The sequence below is a fragment of the Passer montanus genome, unplaced genomic scaffold (genome assembly GCF_014805655.1).
Source record: "Passer montanus isolate IOZ18808 unplaced genomic scaffold, ASM1480565v1 scaffold61, whole genome shotgun sequence".
In the NCBI taxonomy this organism is placed as follows: Eukaryota; Metazoa; Chordata; class Aves; order Passeriformes; family Passeridae; genus Passer; species Passer montanus.
Window position 1 is genome coordinate 634,567 of NW_024371149.1, and position 19,215 is coordinate 653,781.

The 19,215-nt window shown below is 39.9% G+C and overlaps 1 protein-coding gene across 7 annotated transcripts in view; it reads right to left on the minus strand.

Annotated features, from left to right (window-relative positions):
- The window catches only part of ZMIZ1 (zinc finger MIZ-type containing 1), a 337,743-nt gene that overhangs the window by 284,442 nt on the left and 34,086 nt on the right, over positions 1–19,215 (minus strand). For all 7 annotated transcript variants that reach the window (XR_005629623.1, XM_039727301.1, XM_039727311.1 and 4 more), the window contains exon 2: positions 2,892–3,011. The gene's annotated coding sequence lies outside the window, so the exon portion shown is untranslated. The remainder of the gene's footprint in view (positions 1–2,891; positions 3,012–19,215) is intronic.

A 19,215-nucleotide genomic window follows, 5' to 3' on the forward strand; every position in this document is an offset into this window, starting at 1 on the left:
CAAAATAGTCACTCTAGATGCACTGATACAAAATATATCTTCTGAAAAAATCTGAATGGAGGTAGGGTTCCTCTTTTAACAAATAAAAAACTTGAAAATTATCTTTGCTCAAATTTAGTTAAAAGAAACAGGCAGAGAAAGGCACAGCATTAAAGGCAAAAAACAAAACACAGTAAACCGTGGCCCACTGGACAGTCTGATCTTTTGTCGCCTTGTCCCTGCCCTGCCTCTCCCTCTCCTTCTGACTGCCCCCTTCAACACTTCCAAACTGAGAAGGAGTATATGATCCCCATCCTCCACCTCTACTGAACCTGCTCTAGTCCAACACATGGGCAAGAATTTCCTCTTGCTTTGGTTCTCAAATTTCACTGTCACATCCAGCCTCTCCCCCCAGAGCTTTTCACCCCGACAACGACTACAGTCTGCAAGACTGCATTTGATAATACAGACTCTGCTGCTTAAATACCGTACATTTGCAGACAGTTAAAGCATATTTTACAAAGGTACCATAAAGGGACTCAGCAGCACACACTTGCTGGGCATGCAAGCCTGCAGCAGCTGAAAAGGGACCCTGTCCAACATGGACAGTTTCCCTCTCCTCACTAGGATGAAAAGGAGCACACAGAGACAAGGCCTTTGTGATGGAGCCCTTCCCAAGTCACTGCTTCAGAGGAATGATCTGTCTGACATCTGAATGATCTGTTGCAACTCAGGAAGCATGTGCAGCAAAAGGAGGAGGGGAGCAGCAGGCAGGGATTCCCCTCCAAATTTCCAGTGCTGTGCAAGAGGGACAAACAGATGCATTCAGCCAGAGAGAAATAGCAGTAGGCTGTGCACAGCCTCTCAGCTGATCCTACTGAACTGAGCAGTGGCACTTGATTCCACTGCACACCACTGCATATGATATATGCTGGGAGGGAGACAATAACAAGAAGCAATGCCCACAATCCTGCAAAAGAGATCTAAAGCTTCCCTCAGCCCCCAGCCCAGGGAGTTTGAAGGCATTCAGAAAGAGTACAAAAACTCAGCTGGAGCTATGAATCCTTACAGAATCTTTCCTCCACACGTGCAGCTCAGCCAAGCCTCCCACATGTCAGCGTGCCCCAAAATTTTGTGTTTCAAAGGAATTTTAGAGCCTTTGCTTGTCTGGGAGAAAACAGGTTCAGAAGCCACAAGGCAGCTCCTGCAGGCTCCTCTCAGCATGCCACAGCATCAGTGGTGAAGGCAATGCCTGCCTGCAACAGCACAGGCAGCTGCATTCTTTAGTCTGGCACCAAGGAGGAAAGCTATCATCCATTTCTAAGTTAGATTCAGGGAACCAGCTGGGGACCAACAATTGCCATTTTTGAAGTGCACGAAGAGGAGTGTAACCAGCTTTTCCATAGTAACGAAGATTAGCGGCCTTGAGTCTGACACTCCTCCTGCATTAAAAGATAGGAGACAAAGAGAGAGACAGGTAATTACATAGAAGGAGCCCTGGGGAAATTGCAAACTCCTTGAGAACCCTTTAGCTGGTCTGTATGTTTCGCCTTGTCTCTGCTTCAGCTGAAGGTCCCCAAGAAACATTTGCCCATTAGATCATTAGCTTTATTGCAGAAAGTAGCCAGACAGCTTGTAGTGGCTGTTCAATAAAGACTTAGCTTGCCTTTGCAGCAGCAAGAATGAGATGGAGAATAAGAAAAAGAACATCCCAAGGCACATTACCTGTCTGGAGCTTATCCTTGATACATTAGTGTACTTAGTCAGTGTGAGGGTCCGACAAATGAACTCTGACAAATCTTGCTGGGGCAATTTAAGACACTATTGCATCACACTGTCTTTCAAAACCTTTCACAAATGCTAGCACCATCGAGCAATCCAGGAGGAAAACTAGTATCATGCACCGGCCTCTCCAACTCAGAACCTAGCAAGTCAGCATAAATCCCTTCTCAGTGCTGGATTAAGTTAAGATGTCAATTCTGAACCAGAATGGCTGAGGTCTAGACGGAAGATATTACCTCCACTACAAAGAGCATTAACATCTATCACAAAGATGGAAGAGGAAATGACATCTCAAAGCACTACAGCTCCTAAGCAAATACAAATCTTTAATATTAAAATACGTGTGTAATTTGTCTAGCAACAAACTCGACTCTACTCATGCAGCTCATGATGCTCTATGAATCAGCACTTAGCTTTTGGACTTTATATATCCCCGACACAAACCGAATGCCTTGCAGTGAAAAGATGGACATGGATTTTCCTATCACCACAAAATTAAATTCCTCTCGCACACCACATTTTGCACTTCTGTCCAAAACTGGGAAAAAGTCCAGATAGTTAAAGACTTGCCATGTGTTTCACCATTCAGGACTAGAGTTGGGCTTCCAGACAGTTCCTGTGTTATCTGTCAGGGATACAACCAGCCACAAAACCATGACAGACCCCAGAGAAGACATCAGGTTAAAAAACCAACCAAAACAACTTAACAACTAAACCAATGTATATTTCCCCGATCAGATGTACATGTGTGATAATAACAAAAGAAGCACTTTGAGATATGATTCTTCAACTTGTCTTCTCCAGACCTCTCTGTCTTTCCATCCAAGCTGATATTCAGGCAAAGATTTAGTTTATCAGTCTGCAATACAACAGTTTTACTTTTTTTTCCTCTGCAAACATTTAAAATACATCTCATCTAGATTTTCTCAAGGGACAGTATCCTACACTTAGTAGCAGAGCAAGAAGTGCACAAAGCTTCCGTTTGCATTCCAGCGTTAGAAGGGCAACCCATATGAACCAGAAGTTTGGCAAAACTCCACGTAGACAAACTTCTTCTGCCATCACCTGCCCTTCCAGAAGGAGCAGAGCAGGCAAGACACCTTGAAAAGCAGATAACAATTACCCCTTACCTTTCTGAAGAGGCCGCCGCCAATTAGCACATTCCTGGAGCTTCTGAATCAGGCAAGAAGAAAGGGGGGGGGGGAAGGGGGAGGAGAGAGCTGTTTTCTTCCTCGGCACAACAGTATTTCCTGAGGGGAGGAGAAAAAAAAGTAGAAAAAAGGAAATAAGCATTAGCTTTCATGATTTTCGAATAGGCTACTGATTACAACTCTTGCTTGGCAGAGGTACTGTGCCACTACTTCTGCACTTCCAAAATACAAGTTTAGGGTGCCCTGTATTTTCTCCATTGTTACTTTACCAAAACAAAGACTGAATGTCAACTCAACCACTACTAAGAACAGCAAAGAGATGCCTGGATAAAGACCCATACTAGAACGGGTTAAAGTCCAATTCAAAAATATTCTCGAGCACTTATCCTATTAAGTAAACAAGCTTCAGCCAAGCTCACACCCACTTCTGTAAAAATTCAAATGAGCCACATTTACTATCAAAATAGTTGGCAAAAGGCAAATTCCAACATGCATACTGAACATACAGGTATACACAGACATTCAAGTGCTTATGTACTCTGCTCTGAGAGGATCATACCTACAATTACGAGGTATTTGCAATTAATCATAAGTTCTGTTTCTTTTTAAGACAACTTCTGTTTCTTAAGACAATCTATTCCAGCTATATCAAATTTTCCAGTAACAGCAAGAGTAAGTACTTGTGTGGGTTTTTTTAAAACAGAATGAATGCAAAGGGATCTAAAAAACCTTTTGACTAAAGGTACCACTTCAAAATCGAGCTTCCATAAAACCACAATTCCTCACCTCAGACCATCTCTCTCTCTTGGCCCTACTCCTAACATGACTTTAAAGAAACTTACAGACACAGAGATTTAATGGGCCCCTCCCTACCTCCAGTACCTGGCTCTGATGAAAGGCAGGAAAATCAAATGGAAAATTATTTTAAAGCGTGAATGCAAGACATTAACATCTATGAGGAAACGGCAATCAAGGTTTTCCACAGGGAATGAGAAAAGGGAAGCACCTCCAGTCTGTTCTCCATCACACTTTGTTGGCTTATATTAGTACAGAAAAACTCTATCCTTTTCTCTCTCATGGAAAATCTGAACACAAGTTCTCAAAATAAGGAAAAAAAGTCTGTGCTACCTTACATTTCCACACACACTTCTGCCACCCCTCAAAACAACAATTAACCCATGTGCTAACAGCATACAGATCTTAGTCTCCTGGAAAACATTTGAAATAAGGAGCCCCAGCAGATAGGATACAACATAAAAGGCAGCACTTTTACCACAGCATCTCCCTCAAAGCCACCACGTCTGTCCAATTCTAAATGGCCACAGTTCCTGCATTTCTCTAGGGGACAAAAGCTCTCTTTTTCTCTCCTCCTGTCAGCAAGACTTAAAGCTGCAAGAGTAATTCTGTCCAGATTCCCCTCTAGATAGGCAATGATTTAAAGAATTCATGAAGTGGCAGTGTAAATAAACAATGAAAAACTAAATAAAGATCACAGAAGACAACACAGAAAATGTGCACTAAGGAGAGAAAGAACAAGCTCAGTGATTCAAAACCTCTTCTGCCTTGTTATGCGCACCCATAAATAGGCGCAGCAATAATTTGACAATGTGAAAGAATGGATCCTGACACAAAAATGTAGCTACTCAAAAACCTGCCTCCTCAACCCTCTGCCTCAAGGCAAACCTTCCCACCGTGTTTAATTTCACTTTCTCAATGTCTTACACCCCTCATCAGTTGCATTTCTGCTTTCTGTCAGCTTTCACCAACTTGTACTAATTGATGCAAAGCAACTTAAGCCAAAAACCTGGAGAACTCAAATTGGTTTTCTGGATTTAAAAAAAAAAAAAAAAGGAAACAGTGCTACAGCCCTAAGTGTGGGGAGGGGGGAGAAGAAATGACCCTTAGTGAATTGCTCTTGACACGTGTACATCCTGAGGCTATGTGCAAATCAATACTTAGTGAGCAGCTCAGCACAGATCAAGTTACAATTTCTTTTTTTCTTGCATTTTGCATCACCCCCTCAAACATACATTATTTTTGTATCCCTAAATCAAATGAATCATTTGCTTTTCTTTTTCATTATCAAAAGAATGCTTTTGACAGCATTTTTCTCCCTGCTTAGAAAACCCCCCCACCACAGATCTCCAGTAAAGTCTGTTAAGAATTGAAGTACTGGTTACATTCAAAGTGCTTAAAAATTTTGCACTTCCATCCTATTACTAGTAGGAGGAATAATTTAAAGCAGACATGGAAGATTTGAAGAAAGCATATTTTCAAATCGAACATAAAATCAAGAAGTGGCAAAAAAGAAGTTTTACTGAAAAAAAACCAAAGTTTTTAAACAAGATTCTCAAGGAGACAGAAATCTGTCTCAAGTACCGTTTAAGGACATAGGTTTGACTCAACGTCACTTGCTCCAAAGAAAGTGAGATTGGTCTGTTCTCAAAACCTCAGGCAAGAAAAAACAAAGTGAAATAATGCATTAGCCAAAAGTCAAATCCTAAGTGGAGAAACCTCGCAAAATGATTTACAAAACCAAAAGACTTGACTAAATTTCTGGCAGGGCCAGAGATAATTCATATGAAAAAGATGTCAAAATGTTTTGGGTATACAGCCACTACAGGAAGGAAACAAACAGCAAACTGGGAAACACTGTATCAAAACTCAACAAATCGTTGACATCAACATTAGATAAATGACTAGGCATATGTTGAGTCAAACACCCTCAAGATGGTGTGTGAGTCAACCCCTGCAATGAATTTAGCAGAGCTGCTTTCCTACATCAAGCTTAATAAAAATAATCCTCAACTATTCCAGCTAGGTCTGGATTCTCATTAAATCTCACACGATGTGTGCCCATTCTGGACAGTACCTGAGCTGGAGCAGGGATACCAAAATTTGATTTTGACTAATCTTTTCTAAATGATGATGCCAGATTTATTCTTCATGGTGAACAACAAAGGTGGTGTTTTTTCCAGGCATTACCCAAATGTAGCCCACTTCCTATGGAAAAATGCAAAAACCCTGCAGGACATTTGCAGGTTCTAGGTCTTAAGTGATCCAGATACATTTTACAGTCAGAAAATAAAATTTTGGCAAAGTAATGCCAATCTGCACTGCATGACTGGTGAAGAGCTTGCTGACCTTATCGTGTCTGACCCCTACACAGAGCCCCCATCAGCTCGTAGAGCAATTCCTGTGTCAACAGAAGCCCCCATGGTACACAACCAACCTGGGTGATTTTCTGGATTATTACATTTTCTAGCTCTATGATGGCTACTAATTTTATTATACTGAGGAATTAGATCAGAGCACTGCTGTATGCAACAGAGCCCTTCCCAAACCTTGTCCATAACATGAGGCAACTCAGGGTTTAAACCAAGGTGGGCATCATCATCACCACCTCTTAAAATTTACAGAGAAAACGAAGAAGTGTTCTCAAGGTTCTTCAATCGACATTTAACAGCTACTCTTCTTCAGGTGCATTTTAAGTACATTCAGAGTGTACTAATAGAGGTCAAGTTTATATCATAGTCAAAAGCTATTTTCTTTCTTTTCCTGTTGATTTTTGAACCTTTTGATCTAGGAGAGGCAATAAAACAACTATTTCCTTAACGTCCATTGAGGGAACTAGCAGTCTCCATTTCTCATTGCAAAAAACAAACAAGCAAGCTTAGAGAAAAGAAGATTAAAATACCTACTCTAAAATAGCATGATGATACTGAACAAAACCTCTCAGCCTTGGGTTATGAAGCCAGGAAGCTCTCCTGCTTCGGAATCAGGTTCTTTCTCCAAGCTATTTTCTACTACCTACAGCTGGCACAGAATCAGTATGAAATAGAACTCGCACGTTTCATTTCATGTAACATTTCATGAAAACAACATGATGTTTACCTACAGCAACATGAAAACAATCTAGAAATTAGCAAGTTCTCATTCATTTTAGTATGAATTAAAAGCATATCCCTATTATCCATGCATATGTCAGTGTGCATGTGTCTCACACATACACCAGAGTAAGGCTTCCACCACAAACACCTGTACTGGAGGCATTTGTGAAGAAAGAAGCTTCTTCAAACATAAATATTTTCCCAGAACTGTATCTGCACAAAGACAGAAAGCTCTTGTCAAAGCTCTTCTCAACTATCTATTACAAAAAGTCAAGAAAAAGTAACCGAAACATTGTTGCAGAAGCACAGACAAATCATGAAAACATGGCAATAGTCAATGAAAACAGATCTCATAAAGAAATTTTCCTTTCATTTGCCTTAGTGAACGGATGGGATCCACCACCAACAGATATCTAAGTAGAAGATTAGATTTTACTTACATGAAATATATTTCCTAAACAAGCAGTGCAATTTTTATTAATTTGAACAAACTTCAATTCAAATGACAAATGTTATTTCTATATCTTTATATAGAGGTGTTCACACAAATGTTTCCTATGGCTTTAATGTTACACCCATCTGTATTTTCCCACCTGCCTTCTTTGGATCCTGAAAAAAGCTCTTCCCAAAATGGCATCTGTCCATGTGAAAAAATCTGTGCCTTCTGAAGCACTATTCACATGGATGCACTTAGGCAACATGCCTAAAGTAGACCAACCTCTGTATGACATTTACCTACCAGTCTAACTGCAATCATCCCACCAAGAATGAAAAAAATTATTTCATTTTTTCTTAGTCACCTGAAAAGGTACCTACCAAGAACAAGTAAGATTTATACCCCATATTTTATATGCAAAGTCTTGAGGATCAAACTCTGAAGAACAATGAAAGATACTCATCACTTGAAAAATTTAGTCCCTTCCAGGGACTAATAACAGGGTGGGAATAATTTTGTCAAACATTTATTTCTCCTTTTTAAGCTAGATCTAGAAGAAAGCAGTATCTGTGTCTAAAAGCCTTGCCCCTCAACCTTCCCAGGTGATGAGTTGACAGGATGCTCATAAACCAGCTAAAATAACTGGTGGAGTGGAGCCCAGGAGCCAGGACACAAGGGACAAGAGACAGGTGCATGGCCACATCTGGGAAAGCAGCATCCTGCTGGGGCAGTAACCACTGCTGCTCCCTGCTACCAGCCCGTGTGCTGCTGTCAGTGGGCTAGTGCTCACTCAACAACAGCCCCAAGGAGAAGGGGGGTGGGAAGGGGACATGCAGAAGCGTTGGTTTTGGGGTTTTTTTGCAGCAACTATCTCTATCTTACAAGCCTTATTTTGTGTTTTTCTATCTCATGCTTAATTAAAAAGAAGCTACACTTCATGTTGGAAATAGGTATTTTTTGAAGCCTCAATCATTTAGCCTGTTAAACCCAAGCCTGTAATACGGGTGTTATTTCCTAAAAACATACAGTAAATGCATTAAATTATTGATAGTCATTAAACAGGAAAAAAATTTAAACAGCTCTCAGCTTTTATCAATCATTTATGCAGTTTCCACTTGCACATCTCACTGGGTTGCTATCATATAGCACAGAGCAAAGAGTACAAATCCTGAAGGCATGAATTCATTTTCTCTTGATGCAGAGTAAAAATATTCTTGGCAGCAGGAGAGAGGCTAAAACATGAAGCAGAATGGTTGAAAGGAGGCTTCTGTCTTTTGCAGTAAACAGGTAGCAATACCAGGGAGCAGCAATTTGAGGCACCAAAGCCCATCCACTTCTGCTGTAAGGGCCAGTAACAACACCATCAATCACCTCCAACACCTGGCAGCAGTTACAGCCAGCCCGACAGTGTTTACAAATTTGATCCCTATTTGAAATACATGTTAATTCAATGGCGTATGGGGAAAACAAGGAGCATTGAGGTGAATAGTAAAGCATCCAGCAACTCAAGCAAGATGAAGATTTCACCCCAAGCTGCTCACCAGCTTGTGAGCCAGTAAGACTGATGATGTACAGAAAACTCCAACTTGTCACACTGACAGCCTGAGCTCAGAAAAACGACAGAGACTGGGATAGTCTCTTGAAGCTATAATGAACCTTTACTGGGGCAAGTTACAACTAGACCTAATGCTTTCAGCAACTCTGAATGACTCACGTCAATATGGGGAGTCTGGAGATGGTGGTGGTGCCAGTTGGTGGCACCTTGCCTGGCTGCAACAGGCCAGCTACCAGCAAAAGATCTTCATCAACAGCCCATTTTTTTGTCAATTTCATGCATGGACTGAAAACCTGTCTTACAAGAGCTGCTCTCCTACCTTTCATCCCTGGCAGTTCATTGAAATTCACCACTTTACAATGTAACAAAGAGAGAACACAATCCACAGCAACAAGTCGGGTATGATTGCAGCATGCAAGGACCCACCTGACATACCTCTACAGCAGCACCTGTAGGTGAGCCGTGGCCATAAAAATATCAATGCAAAACACACCAACCCCAGCTCTGGCTGGATACTCAGACGGCGAAACCTTAGCCCTGCAGCAGGCCTGCTACTGGAACCCAAATTAATTTGTTTTAAATTACCTTGTGTCTGTTTAAATGAGCTGTAATAATAGCTCTGAAGCAAAGTGCAGACACATCCAAAAGCTAAACACAATGCTGAGGAACTGCTCGAGAAATGTGTGCCCACACCCAGAGCCCACTTAGAAACTACTAGCAGGAAAAACTCATCATAATCCAAGTGTTCCACTCCCAACAATAGCTTCAATCCCTTCAAAAAACCATTTCTGTCCACAAAGAAAAAAAATGGACGTTAGAGATTAGGAAAAAGTACAAAAAGAATCATTGTCTGTAACCAAAATGTAAGTCTTACGGAGGTTAGTATTTTTTCCTGAAAATGATTCAAGAATGCACTGAGTCGAGCAACTAGATAATGCCAAATGTTGATACAAAAGCAGCCAGGAAAAGCTGCAGTCACTGGAAAACATTTTCTAGCCTGATTGTTTACAGGCAACTATGTTATAAAATACAAAAATATTCATTTCCAACCATCATTAGTGCAAATCTACAATATGTTTAAAAAAAGAGTCAATTAAGACACACATCTCATTACACTAAGTCCCAGGGAAGGCAGCACAGTGTTTAAAGTAATACTATGAAAGCTATTACACCACTGAATTGATTTCATCATATATCAACAAACTAAGTAATTCACAATAAATTTCAATACAATATTAATCCTTATCTATATACAAAGCTGTAAGAGCAATAGCCCATTAGTACTATTAATGCAGCACACAGCCACTAGCAGCCTTCACACTGTTCCAGGAAGCAGTACCAAGCTCAGAGAGATGCCCACTAATCCTTCAGGCCATGAGCAGTGTTCCACTGTGCTACCTGCCAAGATAAGGACAATGGAAATCATTGACAGGAGGTGCCTGGGCCAGCTCACAGCTGCCTGCACGGAGCTGCTGCTGCAGCTGAAGGAAGCACAGGCTGAGTATCCAGCTTTGCCAGGGCTGCTGCCCTCTCCCCGCTGCCATGGCCGCCGAGGTGAGACATGGAAAAGGGTCTGGTTTAGGTGGGTGTTTGTGTGCATGCAAAAGTATTCACTGCTTAAAACACATCCTTCTTGCCAAACCTTTTCTATTTTTTTTTAATATGTACTTTTTTTTTTTTTTTTCCCCAGACCACTCAAGTTCCTATCTCCTCCCTACACCCCACTGAGAAAGTTAATTTCAAGCAGCTACAAGTGCTATTAAATTTTGCCTGGCCTGTAAAGCACATCAGCCTTCCAATGAAGTATCTGGAATTTTTATTTTGAAGCCACAATCTGCATCTCTAGCTAAGAGATGTGGTGGAAGCACACAATTCCCTAGCATTTCTCCTTCCTAACCAATGCGAGGCTTGTATATGACAACATAAGCAAAGGCTACAAAATAAACTCAAATCCCCAAACAGAAGTCTCATGATAACTGCAGCTAAGTCTAATGAAAAGCAGCTCTGAACTAATAGTTAAAGCCTTTCACAAAATCTCCTCACTATTTGTAAGGAATACATTATCAGAGGAGAGAGATGCATCTTTAGTACAGAATCACATGTTTAACTGAACCATCACAGATTCACACTCAAGGCTTAACTATTTGAGTTCCAATAGTTTCAGAGACAGGGCCTTTCTGTACGGGATAGCTGGGTTTGATACAGCCGTCTCTGTGCATGCTCACCATCCGCCCCTCTTTGTTTTAATAAACTGATTCCATGATAAAAGTCATTTAAAATAACAAAGCCAAACAACTGTCAAACTACCACTAATAGGAGCCTTCAAACAGGTTTCCATTTCATAAATCATTTTGGTGATCTAGTTTCACACCACCCCAGGGAAAGTTAAACGCATAACAGAGAAAATTCACTATCAATATGCAGAGATCATTTGGCAACCATATTGCTGCTAGTAAAGACCTGTGCAGTGGCACCATGCTTTCCATGCATTGCATATGCAGGACAGAAGAGCTCCTTAAAACAAATGCATTAGCTCCAGGCTTGCAAAATCACCAAAAGACAGCCAGTTCTGCTTCGGGTGCCTGGTCATCTACTCCTCCCTGAACCAGCACAGAGTGGGCGTGAGGAAGGTAACAGAGCATTAGTTGTGGGTACTAACTTGCCACCCTTGCCAGGAAAGTAATTTCAATAATTTTCAAAAGATTTGCCAATGATCCCAAGGGTTCAGATAATGAACCCAAAAGTTCAGAGACCTCAAATATGGAAGACACTTCCCTGTTAGTTGAAACTTTTTCATGTGTCCTGTTCAAAGACAGTGCTAAGACCATCATTATTATTACGTACACTACACACGTTTTCAGGTATTTATTACATTAATACTTCCTATTATTTTGTAACAATAAGTTATGTTTAAACTACTTCTCATATTTTCTTTGCATCTTAATAAAATTAATTCTCCTATTCTGTTCACACATTCTGATGTTTCTTTCCTTTGTTACAGACTTCTGCTATTAGTGGTCAATGGATGAGACCAAGTATTAGTCTCCCAGAGAAGGAAAAAAAAATAAAATCAGTGAACCATGATCTGGGTGTGCATATATAGCAGGCTGTATTTTCCACCTCTAGCACATTTCCTTGTCCTGAAGCTCAGATAGCCCTTAGTCAATACTCTTCCTCTGGAAATTCATCCAAGAGCTAATTTCTCATTACAAGAAATTCAGCCTCAGGAATTTAATCAGCAACCAAAGCAGAGGGGCAAAACAACTGTCTCCAAGGGACTCTTTAAATGGATAATCTCCTGAATGAAACTCTTATTACTGACAATTCTGATGTTCCCAACACAAAAGTATAGCTACAGCATATGGATGTCTGATACAGTATGATACAACTCATGACTTAATACTACATATTACTCATACTCCAAGATCAGAAGCTTTTCCATAGCTCATATTCCTCATGTGAATTATTTCCTCCTCTCATCAAATAATCCGAAATACTTTCAAATAGAAGTAAGTTGAGCAATAAGTTAACTGGCTATCTGAAGTTATCAACTAAAGCAAGTATTTTCATAATAATTGCAGTTACAGCTAATGGGAAATGCAGAATTAGAATTCCTTTAAGAAGGCTTCACCTGAACATCTTCTGTGAACAATAAACAAAAATGCAGTAGTCAAGAGAGGACATTCAGGACTGAGGAAAGAGGTAAATGACCCCAAAATAACCAACAGGTAACCAACTGTCTTTCAGCCAGAGGCTCCAAGTCTGCAAAAAGCACCATAGCAGGAATCACTTGACTTCCCTGGGCTTTCTACAAGCCAGTTAGCAAAACCAAGGTGTACATGGCTGATCCTGATCTCCCATTTGGTCGATCCTTACTTTCACAAGCCAGCAGTAATGTCTTAGAAATATCAGCTGCAGTTTATATTCAAGTAACACAGACCAGAACTACTGCACTTCCCTGAAACTTGCACACAAAAATCCCTGGCTTTTTCAATGGTACCACCTGCTCCCTGCTTCCCCAGCCACCGTCCCCATGCAGCATCCCACACTACCACAAAGGTCTTGAGCATGTGGGACAGGAACAGTTGATGGATTTGTTACCAACATCTTGGAGATCAGTTTAGAACACAAAATTTAAAAGGTTCATTAGCTACAGCTCCTCTGTTTATGCTTTGTGTCAAGAGCTGAGTCAGTAGTGAATGTTTAGATAGAAAGAGATGGGGAATTTCTCAACACTATCTATGTGATTTACAAGGCTCAATCTCACTGTGGATGTATTGAAAAGTTACTTCTGGCCTTTTCTTGTTATTCTATTAGATGTAACTACAATATATCACTCTCAAATTTATGTACAAATATCCCTTGTCAATAGACGTAAAGAAATAGAGAAAAGGTGCAATTTTTACCAGTTGGACTGTGAGAGAATTTCCCATCACACTGTGGCACATATGCAAAGCTTCTCAGCAACTTGTTCCATGACAATGGATTTGCAAAGCAAGAACTGAGGGGATTATTTGATTCAGCATCTAGTTCAAGTGGCCAATTCCTTCAGCAATCAATACTAATCAGAAAGCTAAGGCCTTGTAAGAAAAATCAGACAGAATCTGAATCCTTCCTGCTGCAGCAAGCAGGGCTCTGAGGCCTTGTGGTCCAACACAGACACCTCAGCCACTGCAATTTTGAAAAATTCATTTTACCTGGGGTTCTAAATATACCCCATGCTTCCTTCCAAATGCCAAAACACAAAAGCTCACCTTCTCAACGAAATTCTGAGAAGAAAAATACATACATACAATTAGGGTCTAATATTGTCTATTTATTGCTTTGCACTTCAGCTATGTAGGAAAGACTTTAAAATGAGCACAGAGGACCAGGAAATAAGAGCATTTTAGAGCAAAACACAGGCCATCTTCACACATACAACTTCTTCATTAATAACACTAGGAATTTTGCTTTTTCCTCTTATTCATATATTTTAGGAGTAATTATTAAGCTATATGAATTACATAGCAATGACAGTATGCATGGGGAAAGCTGAGTGTCAAAACTTTAAGAACTTAAAAAAAACCCAGCACCTTTGGGTCCTTAGGGAAACAAAACAAACAAAAACCACCCAAAACAAAACCCTCACAAAAGGGATTTCAGTTAGGTTTTCAAATGTCCCTTCTGTTCAGTTAAAGCCCATGTTTCACGCACTCCTATTTCCTTTCATAGCATATTAAAACAGAAGCCTTCAGATGATCAAGCAAACCAGAGGACCTTTGACGGATGTTAAGGCTCAGTATTCGAGTTGTGTTTCAACAAACCTGTGAGCCCTCGCTCATCTGTCTTTAAAAAGCAGAAAGTACACAAATCTGTTTTCCCCTCCATTATACGGTCACTTCAAATCCCACTGCAATTACTCAGTAATCCTTGGCATAGCTGTATGAAAATGACCAAACCTACATTCAGAGAGAGTAACTTGGCAGGCAAGCCACAGGGACTAGGTGGAGGGGGGGAGCTGGGAACACATTGTTTCCAGGAGTGCCACACACTTGGACGCTAGGGCAGAAACCGGACAATGCAATGATCTGGTAGAACAGAATGGCTTGTCTGGGTTTATCAGGGGACAGCTTGCTCGGATAACAACAGGAAGCATAATGACTTCAGCTGTAAGAGCAGCCAGAATCAAAAAGGAAAAGGAAAAGCTTTGGGATTCCTAGAAAACAGCTGAAGAAAAGGAGCTAGTCTTGTAGCTGTGGACTGTTCTGCAGCAATAAGTCTGGCGATGAGGAACAGCTGGGCAAATCTGAAACAAAAATACCAGCTTTCTCAGAAATTCACCTTTAGACTCAGCAGAGTTTGACACACCAGCAAAACCTGGATTTTTGTATTTTAAGTAAATCTTTAAAAATAATTCAGACATGCATTTAAGTTACTGTGAAGAATATATGACCAGATGTTAAATGCTCTGTGCTGAGCCACTGCTAATCCGCCAGCACCCAATGCTCAGTTCTGTGCCCTACTCTTCATTCACCAAAACATACACAAATTGGTCCCAGCAGAAAAATAATTTCTTCCACAGCCCTTATAAGATTGCAGACAAGTAAATATAAATGCGTATACATTACAGATACATCGTGTTTTCAGAAGTTCAATATATAGCTACACTTTGTACCTATTTACATGCATTTGCCATATAAATTCACACTTGTTTATGTAGAATGAAAGCTCAACATTTTAGAAGTGACCAAGTTACAGTTTTTGCACTAGGCAATGATGATTAAAACCTGAATATTTCATAGTAGTGAATCACACTGCCAAGTCTCCAGAGACAGAGCAATTTGAATTGGCATAAATGAACGTTTCCCAGTCTTCTGCTGATTCTGTAATGAGTTATCTTCCAGCCCTGCCAATCATTTCTCGGAAGGCAGCCCCACTCTCCAGCTCTTGAGCTTTATTCACCACTCACAGGTGCTGGGAAGGCTGTGTCTGCTTCCACAAGTGCAATTGCTGCTGTCTCACAACAGCACTTGTCTACACTTTGGCCCTTTTGTCAAAGTCATCCATGTACATCCTCAGCATTTTCATGATCCTTGTCTGCACAGAGCCTATTCTCCCATCAGCTTTTATCTTCCCAAATCACCAAATAAAATAAGTTCTAGATCAGCAATGATGGAAAAAGAATGCAAACAAAGCAGTTTCAATCCCTGTATCCACATTTAAACTGGCTGCCCTCTAGACACAAACCATAAGCCTTTTCACACCAGCAGCTCTGCCAAAGAAGTCTCTAGAAGCCTTCTGATCTCAAACGCCAACACATTCCCCTGATGATACAAGTTTAACCTCATGAGAAGGAAGGAGCTGCTCCACATAGGTTAGACTGGAGCTGTGCCAAATTTGGGTTACACCAGTTTTCCTTTTTTTTTTTTTCTGAAGGTACAAACAGGTTCACTCACACACTGAAGTTTCTTTTTGAGTTTACTGTGCAATTACCTGAACTACTACCAAAACTCTGCCAAAAAGACAGCGTTGCAGGGACATGTATGAACTTGCCTGAGTGGCACAAGAACATTCTGGCAAACATGGATATAGTTTTGCTTGGGGGGTTCAAACAAGTACACTCGCAGATTACTAAAATGGATGGGAGGTTAAACTGGAGACTACTAAACTCAGACAGCACTTTCTTCCAAAGACTGACATGACATTGCCAATCTGCTTTATGGCAATACAATAATTCTACAGTTAATGAAGTCGAAAGTTTTGTTTCTATGTTAACACACACAAGACAAATTTTGCTGATACTTAGGCTTTAACTTGTTTTTTTTTAATCTCCCACAGGTCCTCAGCCTCTAGTTCTAGCAGAACATGTTACTTTTACCTTAAAATGACCTTACTAAGGAGAGTATTCAAACTGCTGACAAGACACACTGCTTCAAGCTGGCATCCTCCCTCCTACTGCCATCAGTGCATTTTTATCACACAGCTGTTATTGTTTTGTGTTTTAGCTTTGTATTTGGCCATTTCTTAAGGACTTCAAGCACAAAATCCAAGATTCAAAGACTGTAGGCCAAGAAAAACCCAAAGAGTAGTGAAAAGCACAGAAATGTATTGCTTTAATAAGATGTAACAGGTGTCCTCATATTATGAACACAGTGACCCTGAGTGTATGCATATTCCAGTACGTTGCCTGATGGCTGAAATAAAAAGAGATCTTTTCACTCATTCTAACAACACTAACAGCAGCCTGTGAAAATCACTGTTTTGAGTAAATGAGTTACCAGCAAATTAAGTTTTTGTTCTGGAATATAAAAACAAGAAAAAGGGGAACTTGCAATGGAAATTTCTGTAAGTAATAACCTAGTAATAGAAAGTCAACAGCATTTTTAACTTATGCCAGCTCCCAGCCCCCCAAATGCTAACAGCTGTTCATTAATCCATCAGTTTTGAGGCCCTATACGCTACCTCTTCTCCCTGCAAATCCAGCTGTGTGGAGAGGAAGCACAGGAGTTCTCTGAAGGATCACATCACTAAAACTGTTTTCAATCCCCTAGGAACAGTGGTCTTACTCCACCCTTTTTATTACTAATATTTTGAAGTCAAACACAAGATGGCCCTTGATCACATTTTCAGAAGTTGAAACTTCAGCAACACCCTGGGAAAAAGCCCAAAACGCCTAAATAAATCAAAACCACACAGAACGTGTTTCCAACAGAGCTGTGTTGTCCATTGCCTGACAGCTTCTATCTAGCCAACAAATTACAACCAATTAAGTCCTTTGCAAGCAAAGTTTTCTGTTTACCTTAATGCTGAAGGGGAGAGAAAAAAAAAAAAAAAAGAGCTAGGAGGCATTACTCCAAATGTATTAAAATAATTAATCCATCCACAAACACCACTGGAAATTGCCCTGGGTTTCTCCAAAGGACTTTAGTTTTGTTATTGTATGTAATTATAGTAATCAAGAGTTCTTAACCAGGTTCTGCAAACATTAGGTCAGGTAGAATAAAGGAAATTGATTATTTCTTGCAACTCCTAGGTCCTTCCCTTCCACTAAAAGAAAACATTAAAAAATTGACATGTAGATCAGTTTTTTACTCTTTTTAATCTAAGATCCTCACATATGACAAAGAAAAACCAAGCTCATAACACTATTAGCATCTTACTGCAAGAATGCTAAAAACCCAAAGCTCTGCTTCTCCACAGACACACATCCAAAAAAATTACAAAAGTCAAACAATAACTGGACTAGCAACCTGAAACACTGATTTCAGAATTGATAATTTTGAAAATGTAAACCTAATAATAAGTAAGTACTTGGAACCTTCATCATGCTTCCCCAATTCTATTATCTCCTCACTGACACTCTAAAGCGTTTTGCACTCTAAATGATAAAATGATAAAACCATTTGCTTTTATTAAAAACAGTTTAGAACCTGGTGATGCAAATGAACTTTCTTTTCCACATAAGGAAACTCTAGTGACATAGTTGAGTACACAGACACTTAAATGTTAATCTAATGGTCAAATCTAAAAACACTTGCTGAAAAAGGTTAAGTTACCACTGAATGAAAGCCGGTTACATGCTCATTTTATAAAGGCCTTGATTCTCAGTATTCCACAACCTATCAAGCAACTACATTTTTCTTGAAGAGATTTCAACCTTTTGAAAGAGAGGCACCGAAGAGAAGCAGAGACTAAACCACAACAACTTGCAAGACGCCTTCTCATCCCGTTTACAGCTTCCCTCACGCTGCTAACAGCACTATAGTGTCAGAGCCCCGTGCCACCTTCTGCACCCTCCCAGACAAAATGCAAGAATCCCTTGGATGTAAATAATGCATTTTGATGCACACAACCCATGACATGGGTATCCTCCGCTGCTTTTTAGGTTTTCCTGAAAGCAGATCCTCAAAATCATCTAACTGAATCAGGGCAAAGGAGGGCAGGAAACAGTAGCAGCAGATCTTGCAGAACAAAAGGTGTGCTTCAGAATAAACTTTGTTTATCACCTGTGTGATCCCTGCCCTCTGTTTAATATGGGCCTTTGTCCCAGGCCTAAATTCAAGTGAGCATTGTAAAATATTAAAGAATACTCTTCAAAAGATTTTTAAGCTCTCACAGAAACGTCAATGAATGTCACAGTACAGCACTCAAGCACCAATGAGCAGGCTATGAGTCCTAAAACAAAGTTAGCTTATTCAAACAGAATGACTACGTATGATTTCAGATGACTCTGGATAAAGACTCCAAGAAAGTGTTTTGCTACCACGGTATACCCTGAAATTAAGGGACATCTGAAGAATTAAGCATTCATTTCATTCTGATGCTTTGCGGGGTGGAAGAACAGCTAAATAATTATATCTATTAAATAAGAAACAAAAAACCCCAACTCAAACAAATAAGAACCTCCCACCCTATACTGTCCATCTTTTTCACTACAAGTACATTTGTAAATAGACCACCAGATTTCAATTCTTGACTTTTTGCCAGAGAGCTTTTGCAGTATGTTTCTCTCAAAAGAAAACTTATCTCTGAAGGTTAAAACAAGCTTGACAATAATAGTCAGATACCATTTATCTGCACAACAAATTCAGTTACAAACCATCAATATTTATTTGACATAAATCTCAAGCCCTCTTCCAAGTTACAAGTTATATAAATTAATCTTACTCAAGATATTCATCAACATATTTTCTAACTTTAATATCAACACAAAAACATACAACAAGTACCCCCCTGTCATAGTCAGCAGCTGTTTGCTCTTAGCTTTCTCTACCTTAATCTTATATTTGGCTAAGTTAACAAAATTAATATTTTAGCTTCTTTTCTCTTAAGCTTCAAGGTAAAACTGTGTCAAGCTAAAAATATGAATAATAAGTTATTACTAACATGTAGAATTTGCACAGATCAGAGAAAAAAAGCATTTGCAGGGTAAAACGCACT